The sequence below is a fragment of the Lytechinus variegatus genome, chromosome 6 (genome assembly GCF_018143015.1).
Source record: "Lytechinus variegatus isolate NC3 chromosome 6, Lvar_3.0, whole genome shotgun sequence".
Taxonomy (NCBI): Eukaryota; Metazoa; Echinodermata; class Echinoidea; order Temnopleuroida; family Toxopneustidae; genus Lytechinus; species Lytechinus variegatus.
The window spans coordinates 32,636,624-32,655,444 of NC_054745.1; the positions used below are offsets into that span (position 1 = coordinate 32,636,624).

Consider the following 18,821-nt stretch of genomic DNA (forward strand, 5'->3'; position numbering starts at 1 on the left):
AACGTTCAGTGTTCTTTTTTAAATCATAATTCATGTGAAATTTAAAAATGGAATGCATTTAAATTCGTATCCATCGAACAGTGGGTCTATGTGTGTGTATGTTGCGTGAGGGATGTTCATAAGATTATGAGTGTTGTGTGTTCGTGCATATCAGGGTCGAAGCCATGATTTTCTATGAGGGGGTTCCGAATAAAAAAAAGAGTGAACCCTTTGTAGTTCACTATCAGTTCCGTTACCTCCCGGAGTTGATCCAGCTCAATGTGGGGGGTGGGGGATTTTCCCTACATTTTCCCCGATAAAAACGATTCGTGTATCGCAAGAAACAAATCAATGCAAGTGTGAAGATCGAATTGATCATTAAGGACTTTTAAATATTATGAAGAGGATAATTTCTTGTTACTAAAAATTGAGACTTATAATGTCAAAACTGAAGATTTTCATCCGCATGACGTCGTTGTGTGTTTTGTAGTAATTAAGTTGAGCAAAGCCATTTTGAGGTGATTTCTGAATGATAACATATATATTTACGAAAAAAAATCATATCTGAGATTGTGGCTCTAATTCCTTTAAAAAAGGACATCCTTGTAAGATGTTGAAAGCGCGAATCGCGAGCTCAAACTATGAGAACATTTCATGTAACAAGACGTGAACTTCAACATTCAACTTCCGGGGTAGAAATAATAATAGATGGGAGAACAGAACTGAAGTGGCTTCCCTTGGTTAATAATATTTATATCATTTTTATAATAATAATCATTTTAGGCCTACATGAAATTTCCAAAGGTTGGAGCACGAGATTCGCTTGCAACATCTAACAACGAAGCCCTTTTCACAGTAATTGACCAAAAACTTCAGATTTATTATTCCTCCAAACCGCTTGCTCACTACGCTCGCAAAAATAAAACCTAAATATATATCTTATCAATCAGAGATAACTTAAAAAAAAACTTTGCTCAACTTAATTACCACAACATACACAACCTCTTTACACAGATACTCTCACCAAAATGCCCCTTTTGACATGTAACTGCCTTTTTATGGCTCTGCCCCCAACCAAAAGTAAAATACGTTCCGCCGCCCCTGGTTGAAACATGCATCGTCTTCATGGCTAACTGCAAAAAGTCCTTAACATGTCCCTTTTAGATCAGGTCAGAGCTTATATCTAAAATTTCTGTTCGCGCTTCTTGCTCGCAGTTATTCTCTAGTTACATAGGCATCTTGTTTTGAAGATCACAAACATGTTGCCCATCATATTAAAAAAAAGCTCGCGCTTCGCGCTCGCATTATTTAAAAAGGACAAAAGGACTTATGATTTTGTTACATATTTACTTCATTTCATAATAAAGCAAATTATTGACTGTTAGGACTACCCTTTCAAAGAAACAAATAAAAATCAGCTTTCAGCTGCCGATCGGGGAAAATATGGGTGCAAAGTTTTTGCCCCCCCCCCCCTTTTGGCAAAAGTTGGATCCGCCGGGATCCAACTATTTTTTCCAAAATGGGAAATTCCCTTTTTTTTAATGTGCCGTTTTCGAAATAAAATACTCTTTTTAAAGTATACATTTTTTATTAGTTTTCAGGATTAGGATAGAATATTACAAATTTTCAGCTCGCGCTTCGCACTCTCAATTATTTGATTGGTGATTATGTATCTTAAAGAGGTCACTAAATGATTTATTTAACAGGTTCCTTTTCTGGTCAGTATATTTAAGCTCGCGTTTTGCGCTCGTGTTAATTCTTTAGTTACATGCACATCTTTTTAATGACAGCAGAAACCTGCTCGGGTTTTTTTTTCATTTCTTATTGAAATACCCTATAGTTTTAGCTTATGATTCACGCTCGCAATACCTCACAATAATGACATTTTAAGAACAATTGACCCCCCAAAAAACGAGTTTTAAAACTTTTTCCAAGCCGCTCGATCATTTTACTCTCTCGCGAAAAATAAAGCCTAAATATACACCTTTCCATAATCAGAAGTCACTTTAAAAAGGCCTTTCTCTACTTAATAACTATATAAAACACACAATGACTTCACGCATATGATAATCTTAAGGTGAATATAATCACCAAAGTGTAAATTTTGACGTATGAGTTTCTTTTTGGCTTTGCCCCCCAAACGAAAATTGATTCGGCCGCCCTTGCATTCCCATCCTCATAACAATTGAAGAGAAACGATGTCCACCCCCCCCCCATTGCCTCTGCCTCTGCTTTCCCGGTTTTCAATTTTTCGGATTAACGAACCTTATTTTGTTTTCGGATTACCGAACCTTCGGAACAACGAACATTATTTCGTTTTCGGAATATCGAACCTTCGGAACAACGAACCTTATTTCGTTTTCGGATTATCGAACCTTCGGAATAACGCTACAAAAATATTCGGATCAACGAACCCTTTTTCGTTTTCGGATTAACGAACATCGAGGTACAGGCAATTTACGTGTTTCGGTATTACAAACATTCGGAATAAAGAATCTTCGGAATTACGAAGTGTAACCATTACAAATCTTCGGAATAGCGAACATTCGGAATATTCGAACCTTCTGAATAACGAAAGTAACTCAAAGTTTTGTGACTGTAGAATAAAGGACGTTTACTTATTTGGTCAAGCTGTTCTATTATCGGTAATCTTTAACTTCTTATGGTGTCTCCTTGGGTTGTTAAAGGGGAAGTTCACCCTGAAAAAAACTTTCTTGTAAAAATAGCAGAAAAAATAGTAAAAAATATTGGTCAAGGTTTGAGGAAAATCCGTTAAAGAGTAAGAAAGTTATTAGAGTTCAAAGTTTTGGATTTGTGACGTCATAAACGAGCAGCTGTCCCATGTGTTATGTAATATAAAATGCATAAATTTCAAATTTTGTATGGTTCCTGATGACTTAATTTTGTTTTCTTTTCATGATCGGGTGTGAAACGATTTGTCTATTGATATACAGAAGTTACAGTGAAAACCATTTTCAATTTTCTGAGAAAATGATATTTCATTGTTTTTTTACCATTCGCTATGTAGGAATGCTGCTCGCATATGACGTCACAAATCAAATAATTGAAATTCTAATAACTTTTTAATTATTTGATGAATTTTTCTCAAACCTTCGGCAATATTTTTCATTAATTTTTCTGCTATTTTTACAATAAAATGTTTGTCAGGGTGAACTTCCCCTTTAATATCTTTGACTGGTAAGCATTAAGTACACAGAACACTGGCAAGTGATCAGAGATTTCTGATAAAAACAGGCCAGAACGAGAATGGGAGAATGGCATTTGATATTCTTTACAAAAAAAAAAACATCCTCAGAAAATCAAATATTCAGGAATATATATATACATATATATATATATATATATATATATATATATATATATATATATATATATATATATATATATATATATATATATATATATATATATATATATGTATCCGTGGATGTATATATATACATATAATGAAAAAGATGTTTGTAAAATTCAATATCAATTTAACATCCAACCACCATTGCCCTTTCCACGAAGAATCATATCACGCGCGTTTTTCACAATTAAGTATTGGTACTTAGTGAATTTTTTTCGCGAAGATTTTATAAAATTCTGTATGACTTAATAATAAGTGGATGGGTGACTAATACAAATTTAAAGTATCCATGCAATCGTCCCCGAATGGTTTGGCGTCACATATGCTTTCATTCTCCGAAGCCCTACTTACGAAAGTGATTACACGGACCTAAATACAACAGGCAGGCAAAAGATATCCATTCGCGCCAACCCATTTTCAACTATTAAATTAGATATTGCTGATTGACAAAAATGAATGAATATGATTGATAATCTAACACTGATTCTAGGGAGAGTAAGTACTGAACTTCTTTTTTTTCAAAAGTTGGAAGATATATCATCACTTTGGAAGTATTTTCTTTTACTGGCGGACGACGTAGGGTCATTTTAGTCTCTCAAGTGATGAATTCTGTCATGCCAGGTGTAGTCTTCATAAATGCCAATTTATTTTTAAAATGAGCCTGTAAAGATACCCTTTCTGGTCAGATATGAAATGTCACACATAATCCTATCTACTGGTAGTAAGCATGAGCCTTCGAATGGCATCCCTTTTTCATGATTTTGTTTAAAGTGCCACTTTTACACACGAGTCTATGGGTATCAAAGGCCTAGTTCATTTCCCATAGAAACCGACCTGGCGCGTTTAATCTCCAGAGATTTAGGAGCGCCGTCATATTCAACTATTATTACTACTAGTCTGACGAATATTGCAGCCTAACAAGAGAAAGCTTTCCTGATTGTGGGATAAAGAGTGCTTTCCCATTAAGGCAAGCTGTTATATCATTGGTAGTCTTTCATTATGTCTGCTTTGGTTGTTAACATTTGATTGGTAAGCATTAAAGGACAAGTCCAGCCCAACAAAAACTTGATTTGAATAAAAAGAGAAAAAAATCAACAAGCATAACACTGAAAATCTAATCAAAATCGGATCTAAAATAAGAAAGTTAAGGCATTTTAAAGTTTTGCTTATTTTTAACAAAAAAGTTATATGAACGAGCCAGTTAGACCAAATGGGAGAGTTGATGACATCACTCACTCATTATTTCTTTTGTATTTTGTTATATGAAATATGAAATATTTTTATTTATTCGTCATTGTCATGTGAAATGAAGTTTCATTCCTCCCTGAACACGTGGAATTCCATTATTTTAACATATTGTGCTTCATGCAAGAAGGTCCTAATCGTCAAATTCGTAAAAATTGAAATATTGTATAATTCAAACAATAAAAAAACCAACAAAAAAAAATAGTGAGTGAGTGATATAACTGACTCTCTCATTTGGATGTAACTGGCTCGTTTATATAACTAATTTGTTGAAAATAAGCAAAACTTTGAAATGGCATAACTTTCTTATTTTACATCCGATTTTGATGAAATTTTCAGCATTGTGCTTATCTGATTTTTCTCTATTGATTCAAATCAACATTTTTTGAGGTGGACCTGACCTTTAAGAACACATAATACGAGCAGATGATCAGAGATTCTTGAGTAAAACGGGCCAAATCGAGGCCTAATATTCCTTACAGAAATATTATCTAATCATAAAGGTTAGTGGTTACTTATTCTGGTTCGCTTATCAATTGTAACATAAATGCATTCGAATAACAAATATTTTGATATCGGACTGAGTGCAGAACTGTTATTGATTTTTTTTTTATCATTCACAAATTACATAAAATAGATATTAAAAAGGGAACTTGGGCATCGCACTCACAGTGTTTATTTACACTGTAAAACAAATATTGGGTAATTTTTGGCCACCACGAGGGTAATTATATGACGATCCAGTTAAGGGCAGTATTTTAAACGATGCGGAAGCATGTTGTCCAGTAAGGTTAAAAATAAACAGCAATTACTTCAGAATGGGCAACATTTTCATAATACTGAATAATTAAAATTGCTCAATGAATGTAGGCTTTAAAAGATATCCCATCTTGTTTGGAAGAGTAAATATAAGATGTACATAACAAAATTAGTCTTTTGTTGGCACCACCCACAAAAAAAAATCAGTGTTTAGTGACCCTCATTGGCACAAGCTTTGTCCGCCTCTGGATGGTACAACCATAAAGGGGTACATGAATAACAGGAAACAGACCAACATATCGGTAGGCAACATTAGATAAACTACATAGATAAATTAGCAAGAAAATAAGTTGACCTTTTCATTGTAAATCGACTGAACATCAACCCTTTCTCAGCATTAGTACAATTATTTCACAACCCCTTCCTTACCTGTTTTGGATTAAACTTGCCGTAACACGGTGAAGCTCCAGAATTTTGAGTAGAGATTAGATTTCCTGTATTTTTTTCCGTAGACAACCTAATAATTAGATGACGAATGTGAACTTGGCAGATGATGCAAATAGTATGTTGTTAAAGTATATCTTCGAAAGCATTTACCCGAAGAGTTTTGGAGAAATCCATCTGACCTCCATACAGGATAACAATATCCTCCTCGCAGTTCAATTCAATTTCAAGCTGCCCCTAACAGTTCTTAAGAACGCAACATCATTAGGTTTAACAGTGTGTTCGAATGCTCCCGCGGGGCTTAAACTGATTGAATCTACTTGAAAACACTTGAATATATACAGGACATTTCTTCCAAGTCACTCTAGCGAAATATTTTATCAACCAATCAAAATAAACGAACCAATTATTTTACCAGATAAAGACATGTTATACCACGGCAGTAAATTCACGCCCCCTTTTTTAATAAGAATTAATGACTAATATAACGTTGCGGATTGATGCGCATTAATACATGTTTAGGTATTAACAGTATAATTGGTGATCAGTATTCTCCATAAAAGAATAAAGGGGTTTTTCCCCTACACCAAACACAGACACAAACACACACACCATCACCACCCCTCCGCCACGTTGCCAAGGGGATAGACCTCACAGGCAGCCGTACACAAGTTTGTATTACAAGGAGATGGAGAAATTACCAATTGTTTATTCAGATAAATGTTAGTCAGAGACTTACATCCAAATACAAATTATTAGTTCATTCTCATGCACCCTACCCATTTTGATTAAAGGTCAAGTCCACTTCAGAAAAATGTTGATTTGAATCAATAGAGAAAAATCAGACAAGCACAATGCTGAAAACTTCATCAAAATGGGATACAAAATAAGAAAGTTATGACATTTCACAGTTTTGCTTATTTTCAACAAACTAGTTATATGAACGAGCCAGTTACATCCAAATGAGAGAGTCGATGATGTCACTCACTTTTTTAGGACCTCACTTCATTTTACATGACAATGACGAGAAAATAAAAATATTTCATATAATAAATACAAGAGAAATAGTGAGTGAGTGATGTCATCAACTCTCTCATTTGGATGTAACTGGCTCGTTCATATAACTAATCTGTTGAAAATAAGCAAAACTTTAAAATGCCATAACTGTCTTATTTTACATCCGATTTTGGTGAAATTTTCAGTGTTTCAGTGTAAAGACGAATTGTTATCATCATTACGATGATGATTCAAGATTTTCGTGTGAGAAGGCCCCTAGATATGCAACTTTCTGAGGCCCAAACAGTCGGTGCTTCAACACTCACGGGAATCGTATTTTGCTTATTTCTCAGCAATTACACAATTTCTTCCGGAATCCTTTGGCACATATTTTTTATTCATACAAACAGACACTTGGCTGGTCATTATATTAGATTCTGTAAAAAGTCATTTTGAGATCGTTACCAAGACTGGAGTTTATCTTTAACACTTTGTCTATTCATGGAGCTATAGCTCCATGGTCTATTTTTCATTGAGTCCAAAGTCCCTAATTGGTATTTTTTTTTTAAATATAACTTGAGCTCAGATTTTATTTTAATTTCCATTTGGGTTAATGGCGCGAGCCAGGGCCTCCTGACATCTGAGCTGAATTATATATTCACGAGGAGCGTCTTATTAATGAATATACATGAGTCATGATATTACCGGTCACCTAGTCATACTAGTAAACCAATGAAAAGTCAAATTTGTTTCGTCCGGGGTTCGGAATACTATATAGTAGTCCACTATTCAATTCAATTCAATTCAATCATGGTTTATTTCGTATAAAAAAACAATACATGTTACAAAACCAGAAGGCTGAAATTAACATGTTTACAATAAAACGTTCACAGGTCACGGATAACAACAAACAATTACAATTCACGATGTACAAAGATAATAAATAAATTTCAAAAAGCAAGTGTACATAAAAATTCATTAAATATAATAAAATAGAACGAAAAAGGAAATACAATATTAAAAAGTGAGGAATATTAGACAATTAAAAATTCAAATATCAATTGGATTGAAATGGAGACTCAAACAATGGCAAACATTTGAGTTGATTTCAAGATGTGAAAAGAAGAAATTATTTAGAATTTAGTAAGTCAATGAAATATGGTATTGCACTTTTTTCTAAAGCGATCTGTTTTGCATTTTAACTGAGCAAAGTATGGAACACTCCTTAATGAGATTGAGACATATTTCCTTTTTGGTATCCAGTTATTACAGTGAGGGTTTTTTTAAAAGAGATTTAGCAAACTCCAAACACAGTCTTTTTCGTCTTCTTTCAAGACATTCTAATCCACATTTTGTTAATGCATTTTCATAATCTATAAAATCTGAGCCAAGAATTATTTTGCAAACTCTTTTTTGCATTTTTTCTAAGTCTTTAACCTGTTTAGCAGTTAGTGCTCCATTAAAAACCGGTACACAATACTCCAAAATTGGACGAATATATCCAATGTAAATTTGAACAAGGTCTGACATAGGGAGTTTATATTGTTTGACAAGTATGAACATATGCAATTTTCTGTTACACCTTTTTATAATATCTGAAATTTGTTTATCCCATTTTAAGTTTGACTGAATATAAACACCAAGTATTTTAACAGTTTCTGAATATTGCAGAGAAGTGTCACCAATATGCAAAAGATTACTATTCTGCAGGGGATTCATTTAATTGCGGGACAGTTAAGGGTATATAACCAGCAAAATGCTACAAGTACTACTACTACTACTACTACTACTAGTACTGGCCGTAACAGAACCATTACCACCCCGAAACTTCCTGGGAGATACTGGTCAGCCGCTGGTAAGACTCGAGTTAAGGGGAAGCAACTCAACTCCAGAATTCCCTCACTGCGCAGCGGAGATCGATAATCGACGCATAGTGGAATCGCATGAAAAATTACATTTATTCCATATCCTGTGGGTAGATTTACAAAACATCTCGTCCTTTCTGTGCAGATTTAATTTCATCGACTTGCAAATCCTTAAATTGGTGAATATTCTAGAGGCATATTCAATGCCTTTGATAATTCGTCGTCACTCTTCGCCAAGAATCCACGGATCGCCATTGAAGATGAGCTCATGAATATTCAATATAACGGTATAGCAGCCCGCGCTCTCATTGCATGATTTTCACCGACCAGGTTTTGGTCGGAATATTGGTAAAAACAATAAAAACAAAAGAAAGTCGGTGAAATTCGGCTCAGATGTCAAGGGGACCTGTCTCGCGGCGCTCTGCATCGCTATATGCCTTGCTTCGTCATGTTCGCTCGGAAAGCAGCCGACATAGCCTCGACAAGAGGCTACCCCCAGTAGGCTTTTATACCATAAAATATATTTTCCCCCTTTTTATTCATTTTTTATCCAAATATTATCTTATCTATATGATGGCTTTTTGTCATCAATTTTTTAAAAATGAAAATGAGCTCTACAAGTCTGAGACCTAGTAACAACACAATCCTGGAAAATCCCTGGAAATTCTTCCTGCAACAACTCTATCTCCAGCCAAGTCGTTACCTAACAAGAAATCAACACCTTCCATGGGTAATTCTGGAACGACACCAACAGTCACAGGACCACTAACTAAGTCACACCTTAAGTCGACCTTATACAAAGGAACCGACCTGAAATTTGGGCCAATACCTTGAATTAAGACTTTACTTTGGCATTCTCTGAACTCTCCGCAGGAAGAGCCAAATCCCCTGGCACCATCAGGGACTGTGCAGCCCCTGTATCCCTAAGGATCACCACTGACCTACCAGCAGCAGCAGTCGAACAAGGGGATACTTCAGCATCATACAAAAAACTTCTCAAGGTTTCATCAACCTGCTTGACTTTATCAGCAAATACCAGAGAAACATTATCAACATCTCGATTGGGCTCTGATGGGACAAACTCGATCGAGGGAACACTTGTTTGCTTGACAAAACCCATGTCTTTCTTAACTTTGGTTGGCGTTCCAACCAATTTCCAACATGATTCTTTCAAATGTCCCGGTTTATGACAATGAGTACAAATTTTGGAACTACGACTCTCAGACCTTTTGGTTGATTCTGTGCCCCCACTAGCATGATTCTTGTTAGTGTCTCTGTCCTTGCTACTCTTGTTTGAATGCTCCCCAGGGAGTGGAGAAGGTGCATACATTGTATGCGAGCATGCAAGGATCCGATGACCGGAGTAATAATATGTTTGTAAAGCGCTTAGAGACGTCGTTCCGATGCATTAAACGCTATATAAATGCGGAATGTCATTATTATTATTATTGCTAGCATATTCTCCCTCACTAGGTTTATTGTGGGATTCAAATGACCCTTTACCTTTCTTTTTCCCATAATTCTTGAAAGGAGGCCTATCTCCATTACCCTTATGTGTGACCTCTAATTCATCAGCTACTATGCTTTACTGACTTCAGTAACTCTATGGTCATCTAAGTGAGAGTTAATGCCAAAAGGAAGACTCTTTTTGAATTCTTTTAGGAGGACAATTTCCCTAAGGTGAACAAAATCTTTGTCAACTTTCAGTGATCTATGCCACTTGTCGAACATCATTTCTTGTTCCATAGCAAATTCAACATAAGTCTGGCCTCATTGTATTTGCATGTTCCTAAATTTATGTCTGTACGCTTCTGTTACCAACACATATGCATTGAGAATTGTTTCTTTTACTGTAGCATAGTCACATGATTGCATTTCAGAGAGCGAAGAATAGACTTTTGCAGCCTTTCAAACAAAAATCACTTTGGAGGAGAAGTGTCCAGTATTCCTCGGGCCAAATTAGTCTCTTGGTCACTTTTTCAATGACACAAAATATGCATCAACTCCCTCTTCATCAAATATCGGCACAAGGCGAATGTTCTTCGCCACGTCAAAGCCTTGGGGAGATTTACCTTTAGCGGAGTTAGTATTTGCATGAGTAACTCCATTTCTTTTAACTTTAACTGGTAATCCAATGTCATTTTCTCCTTTTCAATTTTTTCTCTCATTTTCATTTCCTCCTTTTCAAGGTTTTCTTTCCTTTTCATTTCCTCCTTTTCAAGGTTTTTTTTTTCATTTTAATTTCCATTTCGAATTTTGCAAGTTGAATCTGAGTATCATCTAAAACAATGACAGAAGTTTCAGACTCCTCTGTATGCTTTATGTGACTAGCAAACAAGTCAATTATCGCTGCCTTCTTTAAACCCGGGGCTAGAGATACACCCAAATGATCACAAACTATTATCAAACTATCTTTCTTCAGTGACTTCAAATGATCATATGACAATTCTCTCATTGCAAAAAATTCTTCAACATCAAATGTAGCCATGGTGGAATATACATAAATACAAGCAAGTAATAACACAGTACAGTATATTCTAGAACTTTCCAAAAAATTCAAAAATGGCTTTTGTTTCAAATTGACTTTCGTCTCAAATTGGGGTTCGATTTTAAATTGGCTCTCTTTGAAAATTGGCTTTCGTTTACCAGACAAGCCCCCGAAATTATTTTTTTACGATACTGCAACAAATAACAATGAAATGTTTTTTAGTGTTGAAGTTGAATTTCATTTTTCATTACAGGAAATTAATTATACATTTACAAATCATAAATTGAGAATGGTCTTACGTCTCTTGAGATTGCGATAATAATCCAAATGATAGTATCCAGATAAGAGTCCACAACGATGGCGATGATGAAACTGATGTTGAAGCACGATGAATAACAAGAGTCACTCTAACGAGTTGAAATGTCCATGAAGACGATTTTGATGATGATTAACAGTCAATTTCAGCAATCCATGGGTTGAAAAACGTTTATTGAACAGGTTGATGTTGATGATCTCGATGAGAACTGATAATTCCTCTCTCCAAATAACTGCAAACAGTTCATTGATGGTGGATAAATAATTCCACAGAAGATAAATATTCCAGGTGGAAATGTACTCTGCTCTGACCAAAAGCCTGGCGTGAAACGCTGAGTTCTGATCTGATATGATCTGATGAGGTGATCTGGTATGATATAATGATGTCCTTGAAGAAACCGTCAGTTATATATGCACATTTCAACTATTCTAGATCATTCTAGTATTCACTATTCTAGAGACTTCGATTATTGTCTGATGAAGAACATTCTACTCATTTCTAGAGCAGTCCAGAAGACTCTCGAATAACCTCAGTTAACATGTCAATAGCAGAGTAATCCTACTGTCCTTTTCACTGCAGGCTGGTTATTATGTAGCAATCTTTTGCCTGCTTTTCCCTATTCAGAAATAACAATAATCCTTGGCCTTTGAATAAGCAGAGACCTGTATAACAAAAGCTTTTACAAAGACATTTTGGAATGTTCTTTAGAAGATCACTAAATAAATGAATGTAATTGCTCTTACAAGAACACTCATTTCTTTTATTAATTATCAAGTTTTAGGTCAAGGTGAAGTTACATCTTAGATGTCAGATTTTGGCATTAACTGCTGACCTTAGAATGAATCCTCTTTAGGTTTGGGCCAGGATCCATTTCGCGTGTATTTTTTAATGTCCATCCATACTTTTGTACTGAAGAGGCTTTTGGAGTCTTATTTGAATTTGAAAGTGTTTTCTCAATATTCTTTTCTAACTCAATGTGTTCAATGATGGGTAGGCATCAGTTCGCCTTAAAAGACGATGGTGTAGCGCTAGGTCTTACATTCTCGAGAGTGACTGTAGAGCTCCACTATAGAGTGGCAGTCTCGAGAGCAAATCTGTACAGGAGGAGAATGGCGCTGAGACAGGTTTATATACAGATTCTGCCCTAGCCATCCTCCTAGGTCTTTGGTCTGCCATTTTAGCATTCCGATTATTTTCTGACGTCTTGAGCCCTGTACTTAGTGGCTCTTCATAGAAATGCGACTATCATCTACATCTTCATAAGTGTTAGTGTCTATGCCGGCAAGCCTTATGTCACATTTGCAGGTGTCTTTATAACGGAGTGTGATCTACCGATGGGGGTGAGACCAATGACACAGTCCATCTTACCTTGGCGAATCCAAGAATGAATTCGCCAAGGTTTACTCCGGCGAACATGCCCCAACCACTTGAGGTGCCTTTGGCTAAGGAGCGAGAATAAACTTGGGATGCCAGCACTTACGCTGAAGGGCGTCTGTATTTTTCACTTTGTCCTCAGATTCAATGTGCATGATACGTCCGAGTCAGCTGACATGGAAGGTGTTTAGCAGCTTTACTTGGTCGGCGTAAGTTTTCCAGTACTTACTCCCGTTCAGGAGCTTGGCCATGACTGTCAAAGATTTTACTATCCAGGGAGCCGTTTCATAAAGCTGTTCGTAAGTTAGAGTGATTATAAGAACGACTGGTGATTCTTTCTTGCGGTAAATCATATCAACCATTGGTGATTATTTAGCATGTAAGAAAGGTTCACCAATCGTTCCTTAAAGGAGAATGAAACCATTGGAACAAGATAGCTTGTGTGAAAACAGAAAAATCAAAGAAACGGATCAAAAAAAGTTTGAGAAAAATCGGACAAATAATGAGAAAGTTATGAGCATTTGAATATTGCGATCACTCTTGCTATGGAGATAGCAAATTGACAATGCGATAAAGATGTGTGATGTCACTGATGAACAACTCTCCCCAATACTTTAGTATATATTTCACTTGAATTGCCTCTTTTATCACATCTATCCATAGATCATGTGTTCTTTCTACATGAGGGCATGTAATACATATTTTTTTAAGAATACATAATGGATAAAGAGTTTGTATCATCGTAAGAAAAAGCAAAAAGAGACATTTTGATGGTATTTTATAGTCCACCAACGGGAAAGTTGTTCATCAGTGACATCACACATCCTTGTCGCATTGCCAATGGGAGGATCTCCATAGCATTAGTGATTGCAATATTTAAATGCTCATAACTTTCTCATTATTTGTCCGATTTTTCTCAAACTTTCTTTATTCTTATTCTTTGATTTTACTGTTTCTACACAAGCCTATTTGTTCCAAAGGTTTCATTCCCCTTTAAGTTGCTCTTAACTTTAATGAAACACCCACCTGGTGGGTGTTCCATAAAGCTGTTCGTAAGTTAAGAGCGACTTTATGAACGACTGGTGATCCTTTCTTACATGCTAAACCATCGTCGTTACATGGTGCATATCATTTGCCAAGAGAAAGGACCATCAGTCGTTCTTTAAGACGCTCTTATCAAACGAACAGGTGCTTATATACTTGTCCAGTGAAAGGGAGCTATAAACATAATAGTCGATCCAAGGTAGGTGAGGAGTCCACCACAACCAAACGAGTGCGTGTTGTTGATATAGATATCTGGAGGACAGTCAGTGTCTTGAGTCGGTCAGGATTTTTGTCTCACAGGCTGATGGGTGATCCAAACCCCTTTAATGCAACAGACAAGCAGCTGTTGTGTATGACTAGGTCTACTCCGACTTCTTGAGAGGCAGGGGCGACATCGTTTCCGTACAACATTTCACAAATGAGAACCATCCTGAAAATGGACAGTCTTGGGGGCCTATCTTCTGCAGGAGGCTAAATAGTGCACTCCTGCTGACCAAATCGATGGATCTTGTCAGGAGGGATAGTCCCAAAAACAAAATATAATTATCAATGAATTTAATAAGTTAACTAATTTTTTGAAAAAATACGGAAAAATTAGTTTTTTTATTCAAAAAATACTTTAAGGTCCTTTTATTATAAAAGTATGGTTGGACAGAACTAATAAAACGATTAGAACTCCCGAAATCATAGCCCAAACCTTGAATGGTTTCATTCTAACGTAAGCGGTTAATGACAAAATCTGTCAACCATCTGACCATCTTATACATGACTTGACCTCGAACTAAAAATGGGGTGATTAAAAGAAATGAATCATTCTCACTGAAATCCCCTTACATGAGCTCCCATACATAATAGTAACCTTACTAGGGAGAGTACTTCTTCAAGGTTTAATAGTCTCGGGAAATATATTTTTTTAGTATGGCGTTTAGCGGCCATGTTGGATTATTTTGACCGGGAGATGATCCTATATTGCAAAATTATTGACAGAAATGGAATCAACATACCAAATAACTCACGAAAAGAGGGATTATTCATGATTTTGGGACAAAAACTTAAGAATCAATAAAAGAAATTCTTACTGAAATCCCTTTACAGCTCTTACACGTATAAGCCCCGGAAAGTAGTTTTTCAAGATGGCGGTTGGCAGCCATCTTGAATTTGATATGAAGATTATCATTTATGCAAAATTACCGCATGAATTGAATCAACATACCAAATGGCTCAGGAATAAAGTTATTATTCATGATTCTGGGGCAAAGGGTTCAAAAGTTGATATTTTAAGATGGCGTCATATGGCGGCCATCTTGGGTTTGACCTGAAGATGTCAAAAGAGTACATTACATTGCAAAATTACCGCATGATTGAATCAACATACCAAATGGCTCAGGAATGAAGTTATTATTCATGATTCTGGGGCAAAGGGTTCAAAAGTTTTTCAAGATGGCATCTGGCGGCCATTTTGGATTTATGCAAATTAGCGAAATTGTCCAAACGGCAACTTTGGCAACCAAGCGGAATTTGTTCTAGGACCCCATATGAACACGAATCAAGAAACAAACTTCATCGGAAAGAACATTGTCAAATCGACTATAACCAACAGACAAACAAACATGCATGGGCATTTCAAACCACGACTAAAACCATGCTCACAGAACCATCACTACATAAAACAATAAATCAAAAATGAAGAAGCAGGGGTTTTATTTGAATAGATTTTCATCTCAATTGACACAACAGACAAAATAATCATGTTCTTTATTAAAATACCCTTCATTATTATTTCTGCTGGTTTTGTAGCTTTTCAATACAAAAACTCATCTTATACCTGTGAATGCTGCTCAGTGTTTGATGGTATAATCATAACAAGTATGGTATCAATTTAAGGAAAATTAGATGATCTTTGAATGATATGAAATATGCATTGTGTAAAATTGGGAATTGGGAAAAATTAATTGCCAAGTTCATATTTCAAAACTTGTTTATAGGGTTTATATAGATATTCATCCATATAGAGATCAGCAACATTGAACGAATAACAATAATATTCGTGCAATTTTATAGTAACGTTTTAAGCACTGACAATAAACTGTAACCTATAATTAATTTCATACTTATTTGATACATATACATTACTTTTTTCATTTATTTACAAGTTGCGGTGTCAAATTGTTAGGTGTTCCTTGATGTTAGATGATGTTATCAAAATATTTTTTTATTTCATTTTCTGTCATCTTTAGCTGCTCTGATTTCCAATATGACTCTTTTGTTGCACTAGATTAAATTATGAATTATATCTCCGTTTTTATTCTTCTTTAGTTTAGGGTGATGGCAGGGGGTGCCTTACTTAGAATCAGTCGTGACGCACTAACGGCTTACAAAAATGCCCCCTGGCTGGTTATCATTATTGTTATTTTTTTGATGGGGCTTTCAAAAGCCGTTGAATAGTTGTTTAAAGTTTAAAGTCAATTTATCGATACTATTCTCCTGACTCAAATGAACACACTGCTGAGACCCACATTGTAAAGTAAAAATGCTGCACTAAAGATTGCTATTCACGCTCACTCACGCATGGAATTTGATAATTCATGAAATTTGCTCTAACAATTTAAATTGATAATGAATGACCATTTATTCATCACGACACTATCAAGTTTGCAAGTTCCATGAGACTCGCCTTTCAAAAACTGAAAAAAACCGAAAGACTAATTCATGCCCAACCTAATTTTCATATCCTTTGTTTAAGTGGGTAGTGCTCACTGAAACATGAATAGTTTTCCAACATTTTGATGTCATATGAACGATGATTTTATTGGCTTTTCATATAGAGAAGTGTTTTCCCCAAAAGTGATATACTTTTCATTTGGCAGCCATTCCAAAAGTGTATATATATATATATATTTTTTTTTTGGGGGGGGGACGCACTGTACATTTCCTTGTATTTTCCCTTGTATTTTCTAATATTTATTTATAGGTAACGGTCTCAAATTGTAAAACTCCATGTCCCTTTATATAAGATAATATTATCAATGTTTTTTTCTGTCATCTTAAACTGCTCCAATTTCCGATATGATTATTTTGTTGCACTAGCCTAAACTATGTATTATATCTCCGTTTGTATTCTTGTTTAGTTTAGGGTGCTGGCAGTGGGTGTCTTAAATAGAATCAAGCTTGTCGCGCTAACAGCTTCATAAAATACCCCCTGGCTGGTTATCATTATTATTATTGTCTTTTCCGGTGGGTCTTTTAAAACCGCTCAATAGTCGTTTAAAGTTTAAAGTCAATTTATCAATAATTGAATGTTGTTGTATAGGTTTTAAATTTGAAGCTTTTGGGGAGCTTTTGAGTGATGTCTTTTCGATTTTTGTTGACTGTTGGCAGCTTGAATGAACCTGTTTTTTTTTCACTTAACCTTGGTGAAGATTTCGATATTGATTCCCCTAAAATGGTCTAAGTTCGTTGACCCTAAATGACCTTTGACTTTAACAATGTGACCTGAAACTCAAGCAGCATGTTCAGTAATACTTGATTACCCTTATGACCAAGTTTAATGAACTAGGTCCATATACTTGTTAAGTTATGATGACATTTCAAAATTTAAACTTGGTTAAGATTTCGATATTGACGACGCCGCCGTCGCCGTCGTCGGAAAAGCGGCGCCTATAGTCTCGCTCTGTATTTTTCACTTTGTCCTGCGATTTAATGTGCATGATACGTCCGAGTCAGCTGACATGGAAGGTGTTTAGCCGCTTTACCTGGTCGACGTACGTTTTTCAGGACTTACTTCCGTTCAGGAGCTTGGCCATGACTGTCACAGATTTTACTATCCTGGGAGCCGTTTTATAAAGCTGTTCGTAAGTTAAGAGTGACTATAAGAACGACTGGTGATTCTTTCTTGCGGTAAATGATATCAACCATTGGTGATTATTTAGCATGTAAGAAAGGTTCACCAAACGTTCCTTAAGTTGCTTTTAACTTTAATGAAACATGGTGGGTGTTTCATAAAGCTGTTCGTAAGTTAAGAACGACTGGTGATCCTTTCTTACATGCTAAATCATCGTCTATGGTGCATATCATTTACTAAGAGTAAGGATCACCAGTCGTTCTTTAAGTCGCTCTAATCATACGAATAGGTGCTTAATATATACTTGTCCAGTGAAAGGGAGCTAGAGACATAATAGTCGATCCAAGATAGGTGAGGAGTCCACCACAACCAAACGTGTGCGTGTTGTTGATATAGATATCTGGAGGACCGTCAGTGTCTTGTGTCGATCAGGATTTCAGGCCTGATGGGTGATCCAAACCCCTTACATGCAAAAGACAAGCAGCTGTCGTGTATGACTAGGTTTTGTATTCCCACTTCTTGAGAGGCAGGGGCGACATCGTTTCCGTACAACATTCCACAAATGAGAACCATCCTGACCGTGGAACAGTCTTGGAGGCCTATCTTCTGCAGGAGGCTAAAGAGTGCACTCCTGCTGACCAAATCGATTGATCTTGTCAGGAGGAATAGTCCAAAAGTCCAATAATAATTATAAATGAATCTAATACGTTAACTAATTTTTTTGAAGAAATACGGATAAATCAGTTTTTTATTCAAATAATACTTTAAAGTCGTATCATTAGAAGAGTATGGTTTGGCAGAACTAATAAAACGATTAGAACTCCCGAAATCATAGCCCAAACCTTGAATGGTTTCATTCTAACGTAAGCAGTTAATGACAAAATCTACACACCCCAAATCCCCTAAACAGAGGTATTACTAGTCATTCTTGGGCAAAGGGATCAAAAGTCAATTTTCAATATTGCATCTGGCGGCCATCTTGGATTTGACCTGAAGATGAGCTTTTTGTTGCAAAAATGATAGAAGTCGGTTCTACACACCTCTAAACCCCTAAAAAGAGTCATTACCCATCATTTTGGGAAACGGGGTTCAAAAGT

At 35.9% G+C, this 18,821-nt stretch overlaps 1 protein-coding gene across 1 annotated transcript in view; it reads right to left on the bottom strand.

Annotated features, from left to right (window-relative positions):
* The window catches only part of LOC121417388 (transient receptor potential cation channel subfamily A member 1 homolog), a 102,756-nt gene extending 96,625 nt beyond the window's left edge, over nt 1–6,131 (bottom strand). The window contains exon 1 of the mRNA XM_041611078.1: nt 5,786–6,131. The gene's annotated coding sequence lies outside the window, so the exon portion shown is untranslated. The remainder of the gene's footprint in view (nt 1–5,785) is intronic.
* Between the last annotated feature and the right edge of the window lie 12,690 nt (nt 6,132–18,821).